The 19,162-nt window shown below is 40.4% G+C and overlaps 1 protein-coding gene across 4 annotated transcripts in view; it reads left to right on the plus strand.

The window, feature by feature from the left end:
* PRKCE (protein kinase C epsilon) overlaps positions 1-19,162 on the plus strand; it is a 285,664-nt gene that overhangs the window by 47,305 nt on the left and 219,197 nt on the right. For 3 of the 4 annotated variants that reach the window (XM_069009763.1, XM_069009766.1, XM_069009765.1), the window contains exon 1: positions 6,318-6,444. The exons of the other annotated variant lie outside the window; for it this stretch is intronic. The gene's annotated coding sequence lies outside the window, so the exon portion shown is untranslated. Of the gene's footprint in view, positions 1-6,317; positions 6,445-19,162 lie in introns of those variants that run through there. 4 annotated transcript variants of the gene reach the window in all.

Below are 19,162 nucleotides of genomic sequence, written 5' to 3' on the forward strand. Positions count from 1 at the left end.
TGAAAGGCATCATCTAACTTGAATATTTAAAGTTGAATAAAACTTTTAACATCTAGATTAATTAGTAAACAATGCTTGGAAACATACAGGAGTACAGATACGTTGAATGGAAAAAAATCATCATTGTTGTGTTTACTAGAATGTCAACCTCAGGGCTGTTGGCAGACTGCTTTAACTAATTTATGCCTTTGTATTTCAAACCGATAATAATTGTTGTTTCAGAACTTTCTTCAGTATTTGTAACCACCATCCTTTCCCAGATTCCCCAATCTCTTAAGTAACCTAGATTGTTATGTAAATAGGGATTCTATTCCACAGTGACAGATCTATTTCAGTGTGGATATGCTGGGACTATGTTTTTCTACCATAGAAAACATTTAGTTTTGACTGTCTTTATTATGGAAGGTAAATTTAGATGATACTCTGAACAGTACGGGCTGAAAAATTTTCTTTGCAAGAAATTCTGGAAAGTGGGTTTTAGTTTTCTCTAGGGACATTTGCAAATTCGTGTGACATCTGTAATACCGTTTATGCAAGTCTCATCCCCAGAGCAGAGAGGATTTGTATTGTAGTTATGATTTGTTACGAGATTTAAAATATCAACAGTCTCAGTGAAACTGGATCAGATGGGACGGCTTACGGAGGAAGCTCACTTTCTGCATGATGATTTCCTTCTGTGGCGAGTCTTCAACTATTCTGAGAAAAGCTGGTGTTGGCAAGGGAAAAATGGTGGCTTTTCCATTGGTAATATCTAGGCCTTGGCACTACACTAGAAGGCAGAGGAAGGGAACCTGGGAAGCTGGTATTCTGGAGGGTGAAAGTTAGAGAAGTAGGTGAGAGGTTTCCTCTCTAGCATGTGCAATGCTGCTAGTCCTTCTTTTGTGTAGGAGTCCCACTAACTGGCAGATACCCAGACCGGGATGTGGGATGTTTGTAGTGTACTGCTGCAAACTTTGATGGGAAAATGAGAACTTCATGAGGTGAAGTGGAACCTACAGGCTGAAATGCAGTGTAAGGTTTTACAACTTTAAGCAAGTCTGCGTAGGGGTTGCTGTAATACAGGCAGTAAAGTAATAAACGTAGCTGATCAAAATAGCTCATAGAAATTAGCAGAATGTAGCTTTAATTCAGTGGCTTTCCCCACTAACTCCAGTGTGGGTTAGCTATGCCACAGGAAGCTGCACTGTTTATGTCTCTGATTTAATACAATGTTCAGGTACCATGAGGATGAACACACATGAAAGAATATATAGATTAACAAGGGGCATTAAACTTTGTGGAGCAAAACAGAAGAGGATTGTCTAAGCATTGAGCATTTTAAAAAACATGTACAAGCTTCATTCTGCATGACTTTTTTTATTGCTAGCCTCAAATAAAGGAATGGAGCTTATACTTGATCCTTTGGCCTGACAGAGCTGAAGTGCAGATAACCAAAAAATATTCTATTATCCTATCCAAAGAACTTGGACCTTGACTAAAAGAAAAGATAAGACCTTTCATGTGAGCCTTATCTGTAGGTTTCTGTATCTGCTTCATCAGTTGGGTTAGCTTCTGAATAAAACGAATGGAAAACATTTTTACTCATTTAGGCAAGTAATGCATCTCTTGGCTCTTGAAGAAGTGGTAATATGAAGGAAGTTAAATGTGAAGGATGAAGGAGGTTTTGTCAAGTTGGTTCCCCATCTACAGCCTGAGCCTCTCTTTGAGCTTCTGCTTGAGTTTCTCTAGAGTTTTTTTTTTTTTTTTGAGTTTCTTCTTTGTTGCCAAGGAAAAGATTCAAACTAAAATTTTAAGACTGAAGGATGAGGTATGTTCAGGAAGGTAACGTAATTCTGAGAATTATTTTCTTCCTGTTGCAGTTGTTAAAAAAAGGTTCAGTCCCTTGTAAACTGCACTGACTTCAAGACCAGCTTCATTATTAGAGGTGGTAATGGCAGGTGTTCAGCCAGGAGAGGTATTCAGACTTTCTTTGTTAAGGGGTTGTTAGTAGGAGCTAAACTGGGATAGAAGGTTTCCCATGGAACCAGTAAGTTAGAGGGTGCCTCTGCAGAACAACTCAGAGAAGAGATGTGTATTTCTATACCAGTCTCATAGAGAAAGTAGGTGCCTAACACAGACAACCAAATTTAGATGTCTAAAAAAGGCTGTGTGAATACTATCCTAGAGTGTATGTTGCCATAGACACAAGGAAGACAATCTGCATCCCGTGAAGTATTTCTGCCTCATAATGATTTCATTGAATAACTGTTGGAGTGTTTGGTCTTTGGTGAAAACAGGATTATCAGTCCAGTCAGGGCATTGGCATTAGTTTTGTGTTTCAGAATATGACTGGATTTTTTGGTAAGAGAGCCAATGAAGAAATATATGTACTAAAGCCTCTTTCAGTGAAGCCCTGTCTAATTTCACCCACCCTGAAACTCAAAAACTAGGATTGAGAGCACTCATGTAGGCTTCTAATGTGCCTTTTCATGAAATATCATTTACACTACCTGTGTTATCCTTTATTTTCACTGTGGCCACCTTGCATTTCTTTTCCTGCATGGTGCCAGATGTTTGATGTTCAGTCTTTCTCTGCATATTTTTTTTTTAATGGAAAAGGGAAAACTTCCCCCCTACCCTGTTCTTCGTGAAATAGGAATGCTAATTAATATCAATCCATTGCCAAGGGCCTAGTGTTAGGAGGAATTTATTCCTCTTCTAGTAAGGTTATACTGTGATTGTTCCTAACAAAGATACCTTACTTCTTTAGAAAAGCAGTTGTTACTGGCAACAGCCTGGGTATATTATGAAATAGACCACCAGTCTGCTTAATGTGCCATGTTAAGTGACTGCTGTGTGATATTTACAGCCTCATCTCTTGTGCCATATGAAAGCAGTTTTTAATTAGAAAATTTAGGGCCTGTTTGTTATCGCTGCATTGACTTCGATAGAATTAACTTTGGCACCTTGTTTACACGGAGGGGTCAGTGAATTGCTGAACCTGCTGTCTGGTCAGATGGGAATCACAGCCCTCCCTCAGCAGCACAGGAGCCCTTGGTGTTTTCTGAATGCTGAGCAACCTTTCTAACGCCGTTTTCAAGGCTCTAAATCTTTTCATGTAAAATTATTGCAAATGGTGTTTGCAGAATTAAATCAACATAAAATTTATCTATGGCTTAGCGAGGTCACTGACCAACCAGCTTGCACATAGTGATTACATTGTACTTTCTAAAGGCTTATTAAAAGATGAAATTTATATTCTGTCTTCATTAAATGATGTTGAATCTCAGAATTTAGGCTCTTCAAGCCAAGCTGGGAGGTATTATTGTAGCTGTATATATTGCATAACTCCCCAGAGTACAGGTTCTGTAGTTTATGCAGAAATCCTTGGGAAGTAGGATATAGTCTCTAACTGACAGTTGTGTTACAGTCAAAACACAACTCGCATCTTCATAGCAGACCTGACTAAATTTCTTGTCTGCAGGTTTTTCAGTTTCTGGTTAAGTAAGATGGTTTAGCTAGAGATGATACCAAATATTTTTGTAATGTAATGACTGGTCCCTTGTGGCCTCGTTCAAATATACATTGCACTATTCCACTTGGTTGTGGGCAGACAAGAGATTTCCCTCTCCAGAAAGGATGTGTACTTTCCTCTTCAAAGTGTACAGTACTGAGCAGGTGTGGGAGGAGACAGAGAAGCAGGTGACTGTGAATGCAGGTTCAAAATATTTATCTGTCTGATGTCTTTGAATTAGGGATTAGAAGAGGGGTTATTAGACTGTTTCTCTGGTGTTGCTCCATACTGCTGAGTATTGACAAGAAAACATGAGTCTTCTTTTCTCTACCAAATGGAACATTACAGCTGGACTTGCTGGAGGCAAGAGGCACAACACTCTGCTTTTCTAATTTGATTTTGTATGAACCTCACAGTATATCAGCATTGTGTATAGAGCAACCAGTTGCACAAGATAAACAAAGAAATGTTGCATTTCTGAAGTTTCACAAGCTGTATTATAAATTAATTTCAAATATACAACAAATAAGGTGCGAGTCTTACAGCTCGACTGTCATTTCAGTTTAATGGGAGCCTTTTTTGTACAACCTAAATTACCATGTGGCTGCTACCAAGCACCAGTAATTTCATGCCCAGCCCCCATGTGAAAACTCTTGTCATTGTTTGTGTTTTGCTTCTGACCACTAGAAACCGCAGCCATTATTGTGCTTGCTGTGGCTACGTGTGCAGCAACCACAGAAAGTTGTTTCAAACCACTGGTCAAAATTCTGTTTCTGCTGGTCATAGCTTTAACGTGATATTTTGTTTGTGCCCTTGTGTTTGCTCTGGCTTTCAGAATACAGTGGGATAAAGTTATGTTTTTAAGATTTTTTCCAATTTCAAACTAGTAGGAATGGATGACTGACTGTCTCCTTAGCTCTGAGTTTGGACAGTGAGGCTAGAGGAACAGGTATCATTAATAATTGCTGGGTTTGACACACTGTAGGACTCCAGTTGCTGTAGCAGCCTGAAAATGTGAAAAATTTGGCTTGTGGTTCATCATCAGAACTGGGAAAATCTCCAAACTGAAATTTGCAATGGAAGATATTAACACAGTAGAAGTGACTAAAGAAAGTTTCATTTGGACATATGAAGGCCTACACTCTGTTAAGACAGCTGTGTCTCATCCTGTCTGTATCATCCTGTCCCTTGAAATCTTGCTTTACTTTAACAGTAGGACACTCTGTCTTATGCACATTGGGAGGGATTGGGAGTTTACCTCACTGTATTTTCTCTGCTACTATCTTCAGTCTCTGCTTTTCCCTATCAAATTCTGAAGAACCTGTAAGAGACCAGATACTCCTGAAAACCCACTATTACCAAAGAAAAGATTATACTGCCAGGTGGGACAGAGGAATGAGCATGAAGACGCTTCATAGTATTTGTCTAGTTATGTTGTGAGGCTGGACTGAAGCCTTGCTCAGGATAGTGAAGAAACACCTTTGCAGGCTGAAGCAGGACTACAGTAATTTCTGCCTATTGCTGCCAGGACTGTGACTACCCTGAGAGGCCATTCTCATATATCTGCCCTCTCTAAAAACTGCTTTGTTGAGTATGGGTTGCCTTTGTGGGGGATCTGATTAGTGCTGGAAAAGGCAACGTCCACTACAAGAGAAAATGCTGAATTGGACTTCAGTAATTTTTTTGCCATTTTCCTAACCTCTTGAGGTCCAGAGAAAATATCTCTACACTGTACCTCTGCTTTCTTAACCTTGAGCTGTGCTGTATAGTCTCTGATGGGACACATGCAGAGCTGCAGATGAGACTGCAAGTGTAAACTCCGTAGGTTAACAAGATTTTTTTCTTTCACTGTTAGAAGATGATAATGCTAAAAAATCATCACTGTTGTTTAATACCCATGAGCTGTGGTTGTCTGGATGTTGAATGTAGAGTTCAGCTGTTAACACCTACTAGCTAATGAGGCAGTTAATAATGTTTTGTGTTATCCCATCATTATACTCTTACTCTGTACAATGGGAAGCTTGCTCCTCATCCACTCCTGGGATAGCCTGGCTGGGCTACTGTTATCTTCCTCTGGGACCTCCCAGCCTTGTTTGTTGTGCCTCATGTGTGGAGCAGATATGAAGTACTTGCCTGTGGGTGTGGGATCATCCTGGAGCAAATCCTCGACTCACTTTGTTTCCAGCTGTGGGACTTTATCCTGCCTCTGGGAGCGAGGTGAATCAAACAGCAAACTTGACCAAAAAAAGGCTGAGCAACACAGGTGCAATTTGACCACTGGAAGTTAAAAAAATTTGAGGTGCATATCCACATAAAAGATCATTGGATTTTTAAGAAAACAGCGGACCTTCAGGCAGGAAGACTGGCAGGTTTTACTGCAAGTGGGCACTTAGTTTGGAAAAGAAGTTGCCTGACTGTGATGTTGTTTGGTGAGGGTTTGTTTCTGCTTCAAGAGACATGCACACTAAGTTTACTTATTGCTAAATGAACATAATCATTCTTTAAAAGCAAAAGGCAGTGCAGATACTACATCAGCCCCTTACAGGATGGGGATGGTTGCCTCACAACCAAGGACATAAGACGAGGCAGAGATGTTTAATGCTTTCCTTGCCTCATCTGCAACACCGATGATGGGCTGAGGGAGTCACAGAGCCCTGAGTTGGAGGACCAGGACTTTAAGAGTATTCAGCTCCCAGCTGACCCTGAAATTGTGAGAGATCTGCTGCTCCAGCTGGATCCCTATAAATCTGTGGGGCCTGATGGGATTCATCTGAGAATACTTAAAAGGCTGGCTGATGTCACTGCAAAACCTCTCTCAATTGTTTTTGAATGGTCTTGGGAATCTGAAGGGGTCCCAGTTCACTGGAAACTGGCAAACGTCCTGATTTTCAAGAAGGGCAAGAAGGAGAACCCTGGAAACTACAGGCCTGTCAGTCTCACTTCAGTGCCTGGTAAGGTTATGAAGAAGACTATTCTGGGAAGTATTGAAAAATACCTGAAGGACAATGCTGTCACCGGTCACAGCCAGCAGGGCTTCATGAGGGGAAAGTCCTGTTTGCCAAACCTGATTTTCTTTTATGATAAGGTGACACATGTAGTTGATCAAGGGAAACCAGTAGATATAATCTTCTTGGATTTCAGGAAAGCTTTTGATACTGTCTCTTACAGGATACTTTTGGACAAAATGTCCAGCATTTAGCTGCATGAACAAACACATCATGTGATGGGAGAGCAGCTGGCTCACGGGTTGGGCACAGAGGGTTATAGTGAATGGGGTGACATCAGACTGGGGACCTGTCACTAGTGGGGTTCCACAGGCCTCCAACCTCAGCTGTGTTCTTCAGCATCTCCATAAACAATTTTGATGGGGGCTTGAAGGGATGATGAATAATTTTGCAGATGATACAAAACTGGGAGGAGCGGTTGACTCACTCAGAGGCAGGAAAGCCCTGCAGAGAGACCTCAACAAATTACAGGATTGGGTAATGACCAGCTGAATGAAGTTGAAAAAAGGGAAGGTGATGGATTCTGCACCTGGGATGGGGCAATCCTGGATGTACAGACAGACTGGGGAATGAGATATTGGAAGGCAGTGTTGCAGAAAGGGACCTGGGGGTCCTGGTCAGTGGCAAGTTCAATGTGAGCCAGCAGTGCCCTGGTAGCCAGGAGGGCCAAGCGTGTCCTGGAGGGCATCAGGCACATCATCGCCAGCTGGGCAAGGGAGGGATTGTCTCACTCTGCTCTGCTCTGGGGCAGCCTCACCTCGAGTGCTGGGGGCAGTTCTGGGATCCACAATATAAAAAAAGACATTAAACCATTACTGTCCAAAGGAGGGCAACCAAGATGGTGAAAGCTCTTGAGGGGAAGTCCTATGAGGAACAGCTGAGGTCACTTGGTCTGTTCAGCCTGGGGGAAGAGGAGACTGAGGGGATCTAATTGCAGTCTAGAACTTCCTCCTCAGGGCAAGAGGAGGGTCAAGCACTGCTCTCTTCTCTCTGGTGACCACTGACAGGACCTCAGGGAATGGCCTGAAGTTGTGTCAGGGAAGGTTTAGGTTGGATATTAGGAAAAGGTTCTTCACCCACAGGGTGTTTGGGCACTGGAACAGGCTTCCCAGGGAAGTGCTCACATCACCAGCCTGACAGAGTTCAGGAGCCTTTAGTCAATGTTCTCAGGCACATGATGTGATTCTTGGGGTCTTCTGTGCAGGGCCAGGAGTTGGACTCGATGATCCTGGTGGGTCGCTTCCTACTCAGCTTATTCTGTGATTCTGTTCTCCTTTGTTTGTACGTGATCTGACAGGGACTGTTTCACACAGACCCAAAACAAGACAAACCAGGCCCAAATGCTGATAGTCATACCCCGTTTTGCTCCACAATTGAACAGCAAATACCTTGTCCCCCTTTCTCCTAAGGTGTTTTCTAATTTTTCCTGTTTCTTTCTCTTTTCTGTATCCTTTCCTTTTTAACTCTTCTCCAGATTTAAGAAAAATAGCCTCCATTTATTTTAATGGTCCATATTTCTGTCTGTGAATGTTGCATCTGTTTTTGTACAAACTGTTCCAGTTCAAAGGGGAACAGTTCTCAAAGAGGTTGCTCTCCACTTCTGGATGCTGATGTTTTGTCTGCTGAAAAATTGACTTTTCTGGTCACTGGTAAAATACATTTGGAAAGATATGGAGCATCTGTTCATAACTTGTCAAGCAGATGGAGCCAACTAAGTGAAAAAGCATTTTTATGCCCATAGCCCCTTTAAAGCATTGCCTTCCAGCTGCTTCTTTCTTTAGAAAGGTTACCTTGCAGATGACATGCTGAGTTAACCAGAGTTTCTTTTGGTAAGTCCAAATGCCTGCAATCAGACAATGAATTAACTACAATACTGAGTCTGGATGGAATAATCTGAATAATTTTCTATAATGCCTAAGCAGACTTAATTGAACAAGTCAGATCACTGTATTTTGTGCAGAGGAAAACTGAGTTTTCCAGCTGAATGAAGTGCCTTGGATATGCCCCTGAAGTAGCGAGTGAACAGGATGATACAATTTAGACATTGAGCAAAATTTTGACAGAGTTCCTCACAGAAGACATTCATGTAATAGGATAAGTACTTACAGGACAAAAGGCAGTGGTGCATGATTATTTGGCAACTGGCTGAAAGATGCAAGTAGGAATTTCTGTTGGGAATTTTCATAGTGGTTCAAATGTTGCAGCATATTTGTTCCTGATGATTTGTTTGAACACTTTGCCTGTGTTGAGGAAATTAAGTCTGACCAAAAAGGTAAAAGTCACGGATCTTATTGTCAGCTAATAGGGTTGTTTATGTAGAGGAGTAGTAAAGTGGGTATTTAGAATATTGAAATATTTCTTCTCCTGAAGTCGGAGATAGCCAGCTGAACTGAAAGGCCATACATTTTGCAAAATAATAAGTAACCCTCTACATAAAATGTAACTACCTGCACTTGGCAGAGCCTGCAAAGAAGACCAAGTTTCAGTGTGCAGGAATACTTTCCTTCACTTACTTTGGTAAAGGGACTCCTTTAAGTGTGTTAGGCTGTTGCTGGTGACTATCCTGCAGCATTCAGAGCAGCCCTGCCTGCTGACACTGGAGTGCACTGATAGCCTGGAGTGGCAGTCAATGCAGTCTGACAGCTACTTTGCCTTCAGTGACAGGTTCTCCTCTCTGCAGATTTTTTTCCAGGTGTTCCTCTTCTGCAGCAGGGCAGCTGTCTTACAGCACTGCTAGCCTGGAGAAGGATCAGAGTTTTAAATAGAAGATTTAGGCTGTTTGTTTGAGCATATCTTTGAATACAGGCATCTTCACGTGGTCTTTGTGGCTGGGTCAGTTGTGTGCTAGTGCTCACTTGCCTGGTTTTGGGAGAGAACAGACCCAAAAGCAGTCTGTTTAAAAGCAGAGGTGCTGTCGAATGAAACCAGGAGAAACGTTTTTGTGATTTCGTATTCTTGTAGTAAACTGAATTTGCATCCTTGCAAAAGCAGAAGTCTCTTTGTCTTTCTTATTTCATCTACCACTGCTGCATACAGCAAATGCTCTTTCTGCCTTGCTAGTGGTTGCACACTTCCTCCCTCACCCCCTGTCAGCAACCTCAGCTTTACACCCAAGCTGCAGAGTCTGGCTGTACGAAGGAGAGTTTTGTTTTTCATCTTCTAAAAATCCAACTCTCTTCTCTATTCACCCACCTTTGAACATAAATGTACTGTATATAAAATGATTGCAGACAGGCAACCAACTACTCTTCTGAGTCAGGAAAATAAGGAATTTAAAAGTCTTTTATGTAAAATTTGGGCTACGACTCAAATTTTCTTTCTCTACCATTCTTTCCCTTCCTAAGTCCTCAGCTTTGCCATCTGCAGTCTCACTAGGGGCTGGGATTTGGCTATGTGTGAAGTAGGGTAAGACAGCTGAAAAACTGTTCTAGGAAAAATTGCTACTAAAGGTGTTCTACATTTGAATGGTAAGTGCTGAAAAGGAAGCACTTCCCTGCTTCCTTTAGTGACTTTATCATGACTGCTGCTGCTGTTTTCCTGTGCTTTATGTTTACCTTCAGGTAGATTCTGCTAGTACTAGATAAATATTTCCACTTCTAGCATTTACATTTATAAATCAAATGTCTTTCCTTTTCATAAGTTCAGAAACTCCTTAATAGTCACGGTTGAGTAAACTGGGCTCAGCCTTTTAAACATTCTTTGTCCTGCCTTTTCAGCCTGGGTTTGAAGAAGAGTGTGTATGGGGTTTTTCTTCCCCATGAGGACAATGTGAGCCAAACCGTTCTGTAGCAGAATTCCATTCTCTCCTTTTTGGCAATTGCACAGAATGGCTTATGCTATGTGGAGTTTGGTGCAATTCCACTGGAATTTGCTGGAGTTGCACTGATTTATACCTGGTGTGAATCTCATCTTTCCAAAATATTACTGATGCAACAGAAATGCAGAGCTGAAAATTCCTCAACTAAGAAGCAAAGTGATCTTTCTTTTGTTTTGCAGTAAGTCAACAGATTATTATTATCATCCCTGAATCTTTGTTATCATTAACTTCAGTTTTCATTATTAGCTAGAAGTTGAATACTTTCAAGAGTATCAAAATAAGATCATTATTCAGTAGTCTCTGGTAGAGTGGAATCCCTGAAACCTTGTTATGCCTATTTTAGAAGCCACCAGAGCATCTATTTCAAAGTGATAGGCTACAGACCTAAACTTCGCAGCTACTGGAATAGATGTTAGTATTCCTGTGAGCAAATTCCCTGTGTTGCTTCCAGTGGCAGCTTTTCAGCAAGGCTTCAAAGGGATGGTAGTTAAAAATACTCCCTTCTGACTGGAACATATATGGGAAGAGCTGTGGGGTTTGTTTGGGGTTGTTTTGTTGTCTTTTTTTTGGTGGTTGTATCACCCAGGCCTTGTTTTACATGATAGAAACATTAATTTTATGTTGTTTTCAGAGTGTGAATCTCCCCATTTTGAGATGGTGCATCTCTTTTCCCTGCAAACATTCAGGCACAGTCTTGGACTAGAAGGATACCCATGCTTAAGAAAGAAATCAGTTACTGAGTAACAAACTTTTCATTTCAGTCTTACAAGATGTGATTCACTTCCTTGTTCAGATCTTAGTTCTGTGTCCTTAAGCAGCTGAAGTTTCACACCTAAAGGCTGTTTTTCTACAGCAGTTGAACTAATTCCTGTACATGTTAGGCCTTGCAGTCAAAGAACTTCAACAGAGAATATACCATGTATGTAGGTATTTGTAATTGCCCCCAAAATGAACATCATTGTAAGGGTGCATTTGCCTTTACAAGATCCCCTGCCTCATAAACAGCCTGGATTTTTCCATATATGATGGAGAGAGAAAGCAAAGTGAGGGACTGTGAAGGTAGTGGGGGAATCTGTTGGAGAGACACATCAGAGCCAATATTGCTTATGGCAACAGCTTTAGGTCTTGAAGGTTAGTGGGATTCCTTCCTCGGAGTTTGGCAACCAGCCTGTTGTACTAGGATGTGCTATGTAGTTCTAAAAGCAAGGATCCACTTTATTTTCATGCAATTGTTTTCTTATCAGCAGCTAAGTAAATTAAATCTAGATGTGTGGCTTCTAGGATTCTGTGTGTTTTGAGTTAAATTTGCTGCTGCAGCCAGTGTAGTTCATTGTAAGTTCAGTATGTTACTGAATATTTATGAATGAATATTTTTTGTGTTTTACAATGACATTTAGCAATACATTACAGCTAGAGCCAAATAAAATAAAACCTCTTACAGAAAGAGCAGACTTGGGGGAATATATCTCATCAGATTCTTGGTTTTCCTTGACAGATAGTTTGGGGACCTGTTCTGGAGTTTTATAAATGACTTGTTTGTGAATCTGGCATAAAATCCTGGCCTTGCTGAAGTTAATGAGTGTTTTACTGCTGAGTCTAGCAGTGGTAACACTGGAATTCTTGCTTCTACCCTCCTGTCCTTCTCTGTTCCTGATGTGTGGGAGGTGCAGGGATGCAGACAGGGAGAAGACAGGTCTTTTCCCTTCAGCTCAAGAGGTGACTGCATGGAAGGATTTTTGGAGCTGGGTTATCTGTAGAGAATAAACTTTTTTCCATACCCTCTGCTCCCTATTCTGTTTCCATAACTCTCCCTCCCACCTCCTATGCACTCTCTGAGATCTTCTGTGGAGAGCAGGGAAGGAAAACCTAGGAGGGAAGATTGCTGGCTATTAGCTGAAGCAGGTTCTGCCTTAAATGTTTACATTTGCTGAAGGAAGGAAGGAGGACTGTTTAGATTTGCCTGCTCTTTAAGGGTCTGGACAATATTTGCGTTTACTTTTCTGTATCAATACAATAAAACCCGACACAGAGGTTTTAAACTTGACCCTCGTGCAGTGTTCTATCCTGGTGCTGGCCAATCTGTTTTAGCTCTGTATGGTAAGATTGTTTTCTTTGCAACCAAGTTGATCCAAGGGACTTTCTCACCTACATTCCTTTTGATGTGCTTGGAAGCTCTTGTTTGGGGCTTGGAATACTTTTGATAATTTTTTTTCCTGATAAAATCTCTAAAGTCAAGCTTACTGACTTTCTTTGACCTCACAGGTTCTGTCCTGCCCTTCTCCATTGGTGCAATAAATTGTTTTAATTTGCTGGAAAATGTTTTTACTGAGATCTTTGTATTTATAATGGCTCTTTTCAGGCTAAGGTAGAAATGAATAGCATATGGTTATTGTGAGAATAAAATATTAATTTTGGCAAATTTAGTCAATTCACCGTGGGTGTTCTTAGCCTTTAAAACAAAATTATCACATATTTGGCACAACTATGAAGTGCCTGGGTTTTGACTCTAAGCCTTAATCACCAAACGAAGAGAGCAATGTGTTATTAACATGTTAGGAAGAGGCAGTAGCTATGACTGTATGAGCTGAGGGTGGGTGTTCTACATGGCTGCTACATAGTAGGAAAGAGGAGAGATTGCAAAGTTAGGGCAGCCTGCAGCAATGAACATACTCAGAATGGGCTGGTCTCCATAGTGTGTTTGAATCGAGCATGCCAGAACAATGACTTTGGATTCTAAGCCTAAAAATTTTGCAGGTGATGTTTGATATCATCGTGAATATTCCAGTGAATCTTAGTCCATTGTTACCATCGAGTCTCAAGGAAAAAGAGATTTATGCATTGAAAAGCAGTAGAGGAGTATCAGTTGGTTAATTAGAGACCCACTGATCATAAGTACCTGCATAACACAGCATCTAATGGGCAGTGCTGTGTGACAGCAGCAGAGGCAGTATCACTTATCGCTTCACTGTGCAGAGCGCTGACAGCTCCTGCAGAATCCTCTCCTTGGGAAATGAGGAAAGTCAATGTTACATAGGAGGGTGTTTGACCTTTTTTATATCTGCATGGGTACATTTGAGTCACCTTCATTCATTTCTGAGTACTTCATCCCTAGTCTGACTGCAGTCCAGAATGACATTTGCATTTCAGATGGCATATTGTGACCCAGTGGTGTTATTGATGATGAATCTCATTTTCATGAGCATTAACAAAGCACAGCTTCATAAAGTATCAGTGCCTCTGTGCTTCACTGGAGCATGATCTTCTGTAGCACTATGAGCTGATGGAAAATACAGGGCTGGCGACAAGGCCATTTCCCTTTTGTTGTATACAATATGGACTTTAAGTTATGTCTGCTGTAAGATACTACATGTCCTTACAAAGGGACTGATGATTCTATTGAAGGAGACCCCAAAACTGGGAGAGACCTCTGTGACACCATCACTGGTAGGAAGCTGACTGGTGCTGTCAATTATGGATTCGTGAACTGCCTTTGACATTAGTGTCTAAAAGCTGTGGAGCCAGCCCTGTAGGATTTGGACATCTTTTGCAGATAATGCGGAATTTGTGAGGGAGCACTAAATGAGAGCCTCCTCAAACATTAACATTTTTCATTCACATAAAGCCTAGTTTCAGGAAAATTTTAATACTTTCTTAGAATAGTTGGGAAATTGTACAATATTGTTAAGTTCTGCTTTTAACACAGTAAATTAGATGCATGTATTTGCATGTAGGTCTGTGCAGACAGACACCGGGTGGGAGTCAGATTGCTCTCTCCAAAGGGAGAGCAAGTTTCAGTGACCCTGCATGTAATTTCTGCTCCCTGTCTGGATTGCTGCTTGTGAGTAGTGTGACGGTATGACTGGCTCCTAGAGGAGAACATTGTTTTCTGTTGTCTCTCATATGCTAAGCAAATACAAGCGAGAGGAGAGGAGAGGAAAAAGGATGGGCAAGGGGAAAAGTCCATTTCTTAAACAAGATTTTGATCATAGATTAGTTTTTTCTGGAAACAAGTGTACCACTACCAGAACAAATGTTACATTGTAACTTGAAGATATTTTGATTATGTGCAAAATGCCTTCCAAAACCTTTGAGTAAGGCCGCCTGAGATTGAACCAGCTAACTACTACTAAACATTTCTCATTGGGTTTTGGCACTGTTTAAAGGAGCTGTGAGGTTTTCACTTTTTTTTTTTTCCAAGGTCTTGTTCAAGACTGGAAATACTGGAAAGTATCTGGGAAGTGACTTGAAGCAATGGTTTTGTATCAAGCTTCATTCAATTGTGTGAAAGTTGTGTAATGAGATTACTGGCAAAGCAGAATAATAAATTATGAATAGAACTTAAATGACAGTCTGTCTCATGTTCTGAAGTAGCTTCAGTCCAGGAGTTGGGACTGATCTGGGGTTGTGAGCTGGTGTTTTTAGTTGTAACAAGAGCATAAGCTTCCTGCAGGTGATTAAACTGTGGAATGTGACAGCATCCTACTGTACCAGAAATGGGTCTCTTGAACAAAGTGATGTGTAACAGGGGTTAGTATTTTGATATGTCCCCTGTTGTAGTGTCTGATCGACTCTCATGACATTTATTCTTCCAAGCTTTTAGTCTTTGGCTTCCAAGTTGTAAGTGAGGGCCATTGATTAGCACAGGAATGCAAGTATATGTAACCTTGAACTTGATTCTTCCAAGTCCTGGGTTTGTAATCCCCAGACAACATCCTTCATCCGGAGTGCTGCATGTGTCTGGATCGCTGGGCCCTCCTGCCGCCCTCTGCACGTTGCAGTCTGTGTTCGGGATGTGTTCGTACCCTGCTCCTTCAGCCAGTGCTAGAGGGCAGAGTTAAACACAGGGATTAACATGATGACTGGCATCTGGCTGTTTCTTTAGAACTGTTCACAGTGGAAAATTCATTTTCTTTTTTAAGCTGCAGCATTTTATGAAAGAACATGGGGTGATTTTTCTTTTTTTTTTTTTTTTTTGCTTGAGTGATGATTTCACTAGGTTTCTGTGTTAGCTCTATTCTTACTTGAATATTTTTAAGAATAACACAAAAACTTCCTAAAGTGTTGTTTGTGGAACGATTTGAAAATTTTAGAAACATGTCTTTGTGCCTTTTGGTTCATGTGTATGCATGCAGACATTTGTTTTCTTTCAAAAACTGGAAGATGTGACTTTTTTTTAGCACTGCATTTTTTTTTCGTTTTTTAAAGTAATCAGGGTGCTCTTTCTAGACCTGGTGTCATAGTGACCCTCCCTCTGACCATAACAGCTAGAATTGGAGTGTCTTCAATACTGCTCTAAGCTCCTGATTAATGTTACAGGAGGTTGGTTGAGAGTAAATTGAGATGCTCTCTCCTGCAGGATTTAAATGTGCTGTTTCCATTGCCACATCCTGCTGATATAGTGGTTAGAGATTAAAGTGAAGATCTAATTTGATGTGGAGTCTAATTATAAGCCTAGGAGCCTTAAAAGCATATATTGCATTTATTATTCATTCAGTGTATTTTTGAGGTACTGTAGTTTTTATTTACGGTTTAATGCATATGTTGACTATATGTATTGTGAACTCCTTTTCCCCCACTCCTGTGATCAATAAAGCCGGGTTTGGATTATTATTTTTTTTAAACAGAAAATGCAACTTTGGAAACCATGAAAAATACTGCAGTTTCCTTTCGATGAGAGCGTATTCTGCACTTGCAAAAAAAACAATATTGCCATCTAGTGGGAGTGAAGATTTTGACCTGTCACGCTCCTCCCTCTAGATGCCTGTTACCTAGCAGTTCTCTTGGAGGCATCATGTATGTTTCTGAAGAAGGTGCAGGAGTTCTTCTCTTTCCCCAAACTATGGAGAAGGCCTGGCTATTTTATTGCTGAAGTTACTCCTGCATGTGTTGCTGGAAAATCAGAAATACTTTTCAGGTGTAAAGATCCAAATGTGGTTCTTTCCAAGCTGCTTTCTAAAGTACACTGTCAAAGGAAGCACAAGGTAGTGTTTCTATGCTGTGGCCTGTCTGGGTGATGGTACTTTGTCAGTGCCTCTGCAACATGCAAATGAATGTAAGCCTTTGAACGTGCCAATTTTCTAACACCTGTAAAGACTATCAGAAAAATACGCATTTTTCAAGCCTTTGTGCAAAACATACATTGGAAGTGTTCTAGTATATATGTGCAAAATCATATTGAAAATGTTCAGTGAAACAGAGCAGGAGGTAGGATTTGGCTGAAGCTTTGGGATAAAGTGATTTCCGGAATGTTTTTTCTCCCTTTTTCCCCCCTTTGTTTCAGTTTGGGGCCCACTAGGGGTTCATAGAAATGGAGATTGGATGACACCTGATTAAATTAATTTTTTTGTTGCTTTGTAACACTATAGTCAGCTTTTGTTGCCTTGTTACACTTTTTCTTCTGAAACTACAGCTGGCTAGAATTGGCTAAGTAGCAGGGTTTTTTTGTGGATTTAATAATAGCGTTTAATTAATCTCCCTGCTTTAGACATCAGTCTGCAGCTAAGCAGTGCAGGGTCCTAAGAACCTAAGCATTACTTCTAAATGCATTTTAGTGGTGGTTTTAGTTAATTCTCATGCCCAATCTCTGTCCTTTTGAATCAAAGTGCTAAAAGAGAAATCACTAACACAGCTCTACCTCATTCTGCTTGTAAAGCACAGAACATTAGCAGAGTGATAGTTACGACAGTGTCACTATTATGACTCTTTCTTCTCTTTCTATTTTCCCCCAGTCAGCAGTGAACTGAATTCAGAGTGCTTTACATATCTCTTGTTGAGCAAATTGCTACCTGCCTGTCAGAAAACCTATATGATCCATGGAAGAGGCCAATCCATGTCTTTTTATCATATTCAATACTCTGGACTCTTAATAATCTTTCTTAGCTTGAGGATATTAGTCTGTGTTTCATCAACTGCAATTGGTATTGCAAAGCTGCTTTTGTGTTCAGTGGTGCATCACTGCTGATGCCCTGTCTTTACTGTTTGTATTTGGGTGAGGCAAGTATTGCATAATTCAGGAAGGCCAGGGTGGTGGATGGAGAGAATTTGTAAGCTCTAAGTATTGAGTTGGCTTGGGAGCAATGTCTGGGATCCAACCTGCTCATAAGAAGCACTGTGTGATGTTTGCTTCATCTGTTTGGAACAGGACTTTGAAGTAATCAGAAGATATTTATTATAGGCCCATGTTTGTTACAGTGATAGTACTGCTCACATTTTACTTGTTGTGTGCAAAAGCCAAAAACTAAGAGAAACTTTGGACTAGGACCTGGTATCCATAATCCGTGCAAGAGAGGAGTAATAAGGGGAAGGCTGGCATATAAGTGAAGTAGACAGAGAAAGTAAATGACTGCCTCAGTATTGGATACTGGTGAAAACTGTGTTGCTTAATCTGTTTAGGTGGCATTCAGGGTTCAGGTGTCCATCATTTTCCCTTTGTTTCTCTAGCCCTGCAGAATCAGGCTGTCCTGTAGCTGGGAATGAAACTCCTGGTTCCATGAAGCACTCCCCTACTCCACATAAAGTCACTCTTGCACCTTCAAAATCTCTGGTAAAACTCTGTAACCTTAAGCCTTTCTCATGGGAATGTGCCTTTTCATAATGATCCTAGACCCTTCATATGATTTCTTTGGGTAACTTTCTCAGTGTTTCCTGTCATTTTATTTCTTGTAGACTGTAACTTCTGCTGGACAAAGACTATGAAGGCTGTATCTTGTTTACTGTCAGTTGTCATCCAGGCTTGATTGATGATGATGTCTTTAGTCTGGGTGATCATGTTGGTTTGTATTTCAGAAGTAATACTACTGCTGGAAACAGCGTTTTCTTCTCAGAGCAATGTTTCTGAAGTATTTTCATGGTTTCTAAACCATCTTCTCCTCATCTTTCTGTGTCTCTCCTAGTGCAAATATTTAAATGCTGAAATAATCTATTTAATAGTAATTCTCTGCAACCAAGAGAAGAAGAGAACAAAGCCGATAGGGAGTGTGAAATAAATTAACCAGCAGCCAATGGTCTTTGTTAAAGTAAATAATTTTTAAGAAGATAAAAGGTAGTTAGAATTAATCAGCAAATGCTGTTACATTATTATGACAGAGAACTGACAGAAATACTTGCAATTTTCAGATTTTACATAATTTGGACAATAAGGACCAAAGTGTTTTGAATTTTTCAAAATTTCTTTTATTATCTGATTCCCCCTGCTTTTCTATGTGAAAAATATTTTGTGTAAAGAGTAGTATAGGATTGCATTTCCATAAGTATGTTTTTTATTCACTTTGCTATATTTTTCTTTGTTAGCATCTTTTAAAAAGACTTTCTTTTTTTTTATTAGAACTATATGAAAGAGAAGAAATGGCTTGATAAAAGGAGGAGTGGTTCTTCAATCCATATTTCAAATCCCTCTGGATTTCTAAGGAGTTTTTCCCCCTAAAAATTGGCAGACATTTATGGATATGTTGCAGCAATAATCATTTCTATCTGCCCTCCTTGCTCTTCTTTCTCAAAGAGGACACAGGTATCCTGAAGTTACTACCTTGTTATTCTATAGCCTGGAAAAGAACATTATTTACAGAGAACAAAATTTAGCTCAGACCATCTGTCCAACTTTTCCTTTTAATTTTCCTGCAGGTTTTCCAATTCATCCTACACTCCATGCTTTTAGAGCTACATTGCTAACGTTACTTGAGCTTGGTTGGCTTTTTTTTTTTTAAAGAGAATTTGCATATGCAAATAAATATGCTTGAAGTTATTTTAAGAGATATGTAATATGCTTCTTATTGCTATTCTCAATAAGCCTGAGAATAGCAGGGTACTAGGGTATTTTTCCTATTCATAACCTCTTTCCCAGGGTGAATG

Source organism: Aphelocoma coerulescens, chromosome 3 (genome assembly GCF_041296385.1).
Source record: "Aphelocoma coerulescens isolate FSJ_1873_10779 chromosome 3, UR_Acoe_1.0, whole genome shotgun sequence".
Lineage (NCBI taxonomy): Eukaryota > Metazoa > Chordata > Aves > Passeriformes > Corvidae > Aphelocoma > Aphelocoma coerulescens.